A 6,840-nucleotide genomic window follows, 5' to 3' on the forward strand; every position below is an offset into this window, starting at 1 on the left:
CGTAAAACAGATAAACAAAACGAACTCGCTGACCTTGTAAAGCACGAAAGGAAGAACTGGTTATTACGCCCCTTCCTGGGGTTTATATCACTGCTAATTTGCATCTGAATAACTTCTTTTAAACGTGACCGCTGACCAGTAGGTAGGTAGGAAGTATGCATAATTATCCCATAATGCGGAGCATATCGAAAGAGAAGTAAGCCTCGTTTATGCTCAGGTGTGAATGTTTGCTATCCAATTTGAGCCTGCTATCCAACCAACAACCTGTCCCTGGTCAGCGGTCAACTTAAAAAAAAAGTTGACCTAGGTAAGGTCCAATTTGAGCCCGCGATATGGTTACGTGATGCTGGTCAGCGGATAACTTGTTTTGACACGTGTCAAATGACCAGGACATCGATGTCCAATATTAACGATGTATGCTGTAAACTGACAGAGCTGCATAACGACTGCGCAAGTCGCGCAAGGCCTTCGAGAAAACTGGGGATGATAAATAAAACCATAGCAACTTACATTCGTAAAATGGCAGAATTTTCAAAAAATGAAAAGGCCGTGCGGTTTTTCACCCAGGGCAAGAGTCAACCAGCAAACGGTATCCTTAAACGCGGGGGATGCCGATAACAGGAAATCTTCCTACGGAAGATTTTGATAAGTGGTTCAACTTGGCGGTCGCCATTTTGAATGCTCCCGCGTGTGGTGAGAGCAAATGAAAATAGCTCAATATATGGCGCTTTACGATTGGTTAAAATAAACAAATCTTATATAAAAAAGCATATTCTATTAGTTATCGACCAAAGACCTATCCAAAATAACCAACGCGAGTGCGACGCGAACAATGCGTGGTACGGTCGCTCGCAGCGATACAGTCAAAGAGAAATTAACGAATAGATCTTTTCACATCAACGAAAATGTTTCGTGTTCAAGTGAGTTCATTTGTTAAATATTCTTTCGTAATGCTCTTGGCATCTGTAAAAGAAATGGTGGTATACGTATAAACACTAGGTTACGATCGATGTTCCCGAAAGCCAACTGCCTAGAGTTCAAGCCGTGAGAATTGGTCCAGTTCTCGAGGCACAACATATAATATCTTTTGAACGCCAGTGTTTTATTTCTGAACACCAGCATAAAAATTGCCCCGAAAACACAGTTTGCCGCGAAGACACGGTATGCTAATATGCAGTAGATTGCGTTACAAATAATGATCATATGTGTCATGACAGTTGAGGAAACTTGCGGTGGAAAGATCTGCTGGTTCCACAAAAACCTCGGGCAGGGGAAGAATGCAGAGGAAGAATGAGAAGATTTACTCCCGGAATTGCCAGATTTCGTAATGGAGACACAAATTCTTGGGCATGTACTCGGCACTGGACGAGAGTTCACCGTGAAGTACATAGTTTCTATGCGTGCCCACTTCCTGTACACTCAACAGAGCTAAGTCGACGACACATCCCAGTGAGGCTTTACCAAATATTTGACCGTATTGGAGCAACAGTTCCTGGTTACCGTGCTGGAGTTAGATGGTGTAACAGCTGTTCTAAGCCCGCCGACGAAAATTTCAAAAGTGAACGGGATTACAGTCCTCCTGAAAAGGTATTTCACCCTGTGTTCCTCTGCCACAACAAAGAAACACACGTGCATCCTCTGAAAAATACTTGTATTTAACGCTTGTGAGACCTTTTATGTGAAAACAGGCTCTTATTTCTCATGTATGACAACTGCAGAGAGCAAGTTACTTCGCATCCCAGACATCTCATCTAATACCACCACCACATCATCGTCAATTGAAAACAGGTAGTGCAATTTAACCATTTTGGAGGAAACAAATATATATATTCTTAACATTTTGAAATTGTCACTTTTCAGCAGCCTAGAGAACAATTGGAAGAACAACTTAAGGAGATGCCAATCAGAAAAAAAACCAATGGAGGCAGAGTTAGGAAAACAAAAACAAAAAACACTCGAAACTCTCTATTGTCAAATTTTGGAACGTGGGAGACTCTGACCATCGAAACTTGATTCACTTTTCTCGCAAATATTGAGTGTTAGGCCTCGTAATCTCAAATATTTATGTCATCCTTTTTTCATTACTAGCTTCATCATTTGAAGGTCTTGTTGGCCGCTTCCAGCTAGCTCTTTATCGACACTATAACAGTGGTGGGGAACCAATCTATGAGGCAGAGGAAATGGAACAATTTACAAATACACAGCACCAACACTGTTCACGCAACTGCTGAATTCAATTACCAACTAGGCTCGATTATTAGCCGCTGTTTCGGGAATTGAGTCAGTGCTCACTCCCGAAATCAATCAATCAATCCCGAAGTCTTTTCTCAGGGAGGATGCCCGAACTCGTGTGAGCGGCGGATATCGAGCCTAATTACCAACGGGAATAGTGCTCAGAGCAAGGAAAGACAAGGGCTGCAAAGAAAAAGAAGCTCTATTGCATATAATTACAGTAACTACATTTCAAAGTCTTCGAACAAACATATACACAAGCACTTTGAATGATCGGGGTTTTTTTTAGTTATAAGCAACATTTTTGTAAATCAATCACCACCACTTAAGCATATTACTTTTCATGTTTAATACACGTAGGTCACAGAAGACTTCACTTTTCCAAAAACAAAGCGGACTTAATGCATTTAAGTGGTCTTTCGCTTACTGGGCTGGCAGCAGGACCAGTTATTGGATTTTCACAAAGTCTTAGAACTGTACTTAAATACAAATATGACCTACACATGTAGCCTTGGGGCACCGAATCAATCTTTGTGAACAAATTGCAAAAGCAGTTAAGGTATATCTACATGTAGCAATAGTGTAGTCGCTCCAGATTACATACATGTATATAATTTTATTTCAAAATACTGCAAGAAGACAAAATGGCTTCATATTGTTAGTCCACTGGTACTGCTAAGGAAAAGTGTGCAATATTCCGTATTTTGTTCATCTTAACTGCACGTCAAGTTAATGAAGGATATAAATTTAGATTAAAGACCAATAAAATATCTTCTTTTTCTCTAGCTGAACTTATGATAGACGATTATCATAACGTTCAGGCCAAAAAGGTTCCAACAAAACTAATTCCTTCCCGTGCAATTCACATGGCATCATGCTTGGTGGAACACGAACAAATTCCAGCAGTATTGCGTCCTCCAGACGTGTCCATTCACAGGCCTGTGGAGGTCAAAGTTAAAGGAGCTAGAAATTGCTCTTTGTTTCGGTGGTATAGATGAGCAAGTCGTGTGTAATAAAATGCAACAAGCACTGGTTAACATGAGAAAAACGTTCAGGACACAGCTGGCAGAATTAAACACTAGGAAATGTCGTCCTTGACAAGTTTTTCCTTGACAAGTGTCCTTGTTCAAAAACTAGCATGCCAATTTTTTTAACAAGGACACTTGTCAAGGAAAAAAAAATGTCATATTTCTCCATTTACACTGCCAAGGAAAAGTTGTCAAGGAAAACTTGGTAGTGTAAATGAGGCTTTAAGGTATCTATCTCGGCATAGGAGTTTTCAAGAATTTCAATTAGTTTTGTTCTAATAGTTTTTTTTTTTTTTTAATAATTTCTGGATACTTTTTTGAGATTAGTTGGTATCCCATTCCAGATTTTAACACCAACAGGTGAAAAGACCTTACTTTGAAAGAAACAAACTTTGTTATCATTTGCGCACACCAAAAAAGGTTAATTACCTGCCCCAGATTAATATTTTTGATAATTAAGAAAATAAGAATGTTATTCTTGAATATAAGAACTGCATTAAATTTCTTGGGTTATTGATTGACGAAAATCTAAGTCGGAAAGGCCATATTCATACCCACACAACTAAAATAAGCAAAACTGTCAGTTTAATTGCGAAGTTAAGACATATTGATCCTAATCAAACTCTTCTTAATATTTACAAGTCCCTCATTGTACCTTATATAACGTATAGATTCACTTCTTGGGGAACTGCATGTGAAAAGTTCTTGTCCTTCAAAAACGTGCACTCCGTCTTATCCACTTTGCTCAAGCAAGGAAGCATGCAATAAATCTTTTCCTGGAAGGAAAACTTCTACCGCTCAAATTCCTATATTATGAGAAATTTGTTAATTTGATGTAACTATGACATCAACACTAATTTTGCACCGATTAAAATTTCGAATTTTGTGGAATAAATAAATTCCCTTTGTAGAGGGGTTTTAAGCTAACTTGAGTGGATAATTTAACCTAGGTAAAACGCGGAGCCGGAACCTTAACCTTGGTTAAAACGGATTCAACCTGAGAACGGATTTTACCTGCAACATAGACACCGTCATCATTAGGCTCGCTCATGGGACCGTAAACCGTCCGACACAAAGCTTGCCTTTAGCTCTTCCCTTGATATATAAATTTGCGTCGATAATACCTGGTCGGTAACTTCCTATTAGGACGGAGACTTTTGATTCAGGGCGTCAACACCATCATAGTGTGGCTCTTTTTGACCCGGTAAAGGGTCAAGGGAACTTGACAGCCGTGTTCCGGCTCCTTCTTCATAATTCAACGTAGTAAGTCTAAAATCAGTTGTTTCTCTTTCGCTTCGTTGTTCTAAAAGTGCTTTTAAAGTGATTTTCATCATACTGTGACGATAGCCGAGGGGACTCCCTTAGGGAAAACAACAGGAAGAAAAAGAAAAAAAGAAAAATGCCAAACCCCTTAACTTCCCTCGATCCCGCAACACGCTACAATGTACTACCTAATTAACAACAATTTTATAAACGTATTTACTACAGAAGATGACAAAAAAAAAAAAAAGGAATAAACTAATCGTAAGCTAATCCTAGAATTCATTGATTTATTAAAATTTAAACTAATTTAATTAAAATCTGCTTGAAAAAATATAATTGGCTAGTAGAGAAGAAGAAAATAAGGTCTTAGAATACAACAATAAGGCGCAAATTAAGATACGAAAAGCGAATGAAAAAAAATCCTTCTACCTTTTAAATATTTGAAAGCACGAAGAGTAAGGATTACATGTTGTTCAGTGTATGTAACAATCATTTATTCCTTTTAAGACAAGTCTAAATAATTCTATGTGTACAGTCTGGCTTGCTAAGCTTTTCGCTATTTGCAAGCCAGCCTAGTAATAACTTGAACTGTTTGCTGTAAACAGATAAAACTTGAAAACTTGAAACTTGCTTTCGATCAGTGTTGTTGTTTGTGGAGTACGGCAGAGAAATGCACTGAAATGCGCGCCGCAAGTGCTGCGTGATTATTTTTCTTTTTTTAACCAATACTATTCTTGCTTTGTGGCATTGTCGTTGCCGTAGCAGTCGTCGTTGTTTAACTGGTGATTCCATGGTTTTGCATTACGCAACCCTACTTTGCATATACCATCACTCCTCAAGCCCTGTCTTACGCATCTCAACACATCTTCTTAATCTTTGGTGTCATCTTATCGGTTTCTGTATTCATACACTTTAATATTAATTCAGACTCAACATAACAACATAGTAAGGGAACAAAGAACTGTACTATGCACTTACCGGTACTCGAACTCGCATCGTCCAGATCTTTAGTCCTGTCTTCAACACTACACTACAACGACAGACATGCTCAACCCAACACAATTCTTTTCATCTTTTTACCTTTCTATGATTGGTCAGTTAGTATCTATGTATAATGTTACGAGTTCGAATCAGTGTTTTCGAGGACAGGTAGCTTGCAAACTAAATTGAACGCAGGGTTGTCGGAACAACAACAAGAAGATTTATTCCAAAGTGAACGTAGTTTCCACGAAGTAAAACTCTGAACAACACGCACTCGATAAACTTACACGGCCTCCGCCAACTTGAATAAGCATTGCTTTTGTCGCACTTGACTAAACACGGCTAACGCCAACTCTCTTCGCTTTGTGACAAACTAGTTAAAAAACATCGCTCAGACTCGCTTGCTTATATACTTTCAAAATGAGATTCTAGAACTTTCTAAAACAGTGAACAATTCAATCATAGAAAGATTACAAAACACACCGATTTAGAAACGCTTACGCACAAACCTAAAAATAAACAAACTACGAGCTCTCGCGAAGCTTCTCGAAAGTAACGCTAGTCACGCAATGCTAATTTTGGTAACATATAACAACCAAAACTAATCCTAACCTGACCCTCTTTTTTTCTCTAGGCTTAAGGTAGGCTTCAAAAGAGTTTCTTTAATCCATCTGAGTACGTATTCAACCTCAAACTCTTAGCTTCCAGCCCTCATGGCTATGTGTTTCTTCAAGTCTTGCCAGGGGTCTAACGTTTGATGACGTCGAACGCGCTCTCACCTATGCTGGTCCATTTCTCGCGCGAATGTTTTTGTTTGCGTCATGCAGCTCTCCAAACCATGTGATACTGTGATACAAATACTTATCATATGACCCGTACGGCCCCGCGCGCGCTTTCATTGCAAAAATATTGAGAAAATCCCCGTATGAGGGCCGTAGCGATGGCGCGAGCAGGGCAAGAAAAAGCCGTCCGGCCCTGCTAGGATCGCATACGGCCCTCATACGGGGATTTTCTCAATAGTTTTGCAATAAAAGCGCGCGCGAGATGCGAACTAAAACAACTTTGTCGCAATTGCTATATAAATCCCGACTTTTCGGTCAAAATGAGCGACGTCAGTGAACATTCCGAATTTTGTTACCCGGAAAAAAAAAAAAAGGCAAAAGCGCGGTGGTCATATGATAAAATGCTTATTGACTGAGTTAGGTCGGGCCGGACGGGAAAATATTTGGCCCTCGGTCATGGCGCACGGACCTCGCTGCGCTCGGTCCGTACGCCATGACCTCGGGCCAAATATTTTCCCGTCCGGCCCTCCCACTCAGTCAATAAGTACATAGTA

Source organism: Montipora foliosa, chromosome 4, assembly GCF_036669935.1.
Source record: "Montipora foliosa isolate CH-2021 chromosome 4, ASM3666993v2, whole genome shotgun sequence".
Classification (NCBI taxonomy): domain Eukaryota; kingdom Metazoa; phylum Cnidaria; class Anthozoa; order Scleractinia; family Acroporidae; genus Montipora; species Montipora foliosa.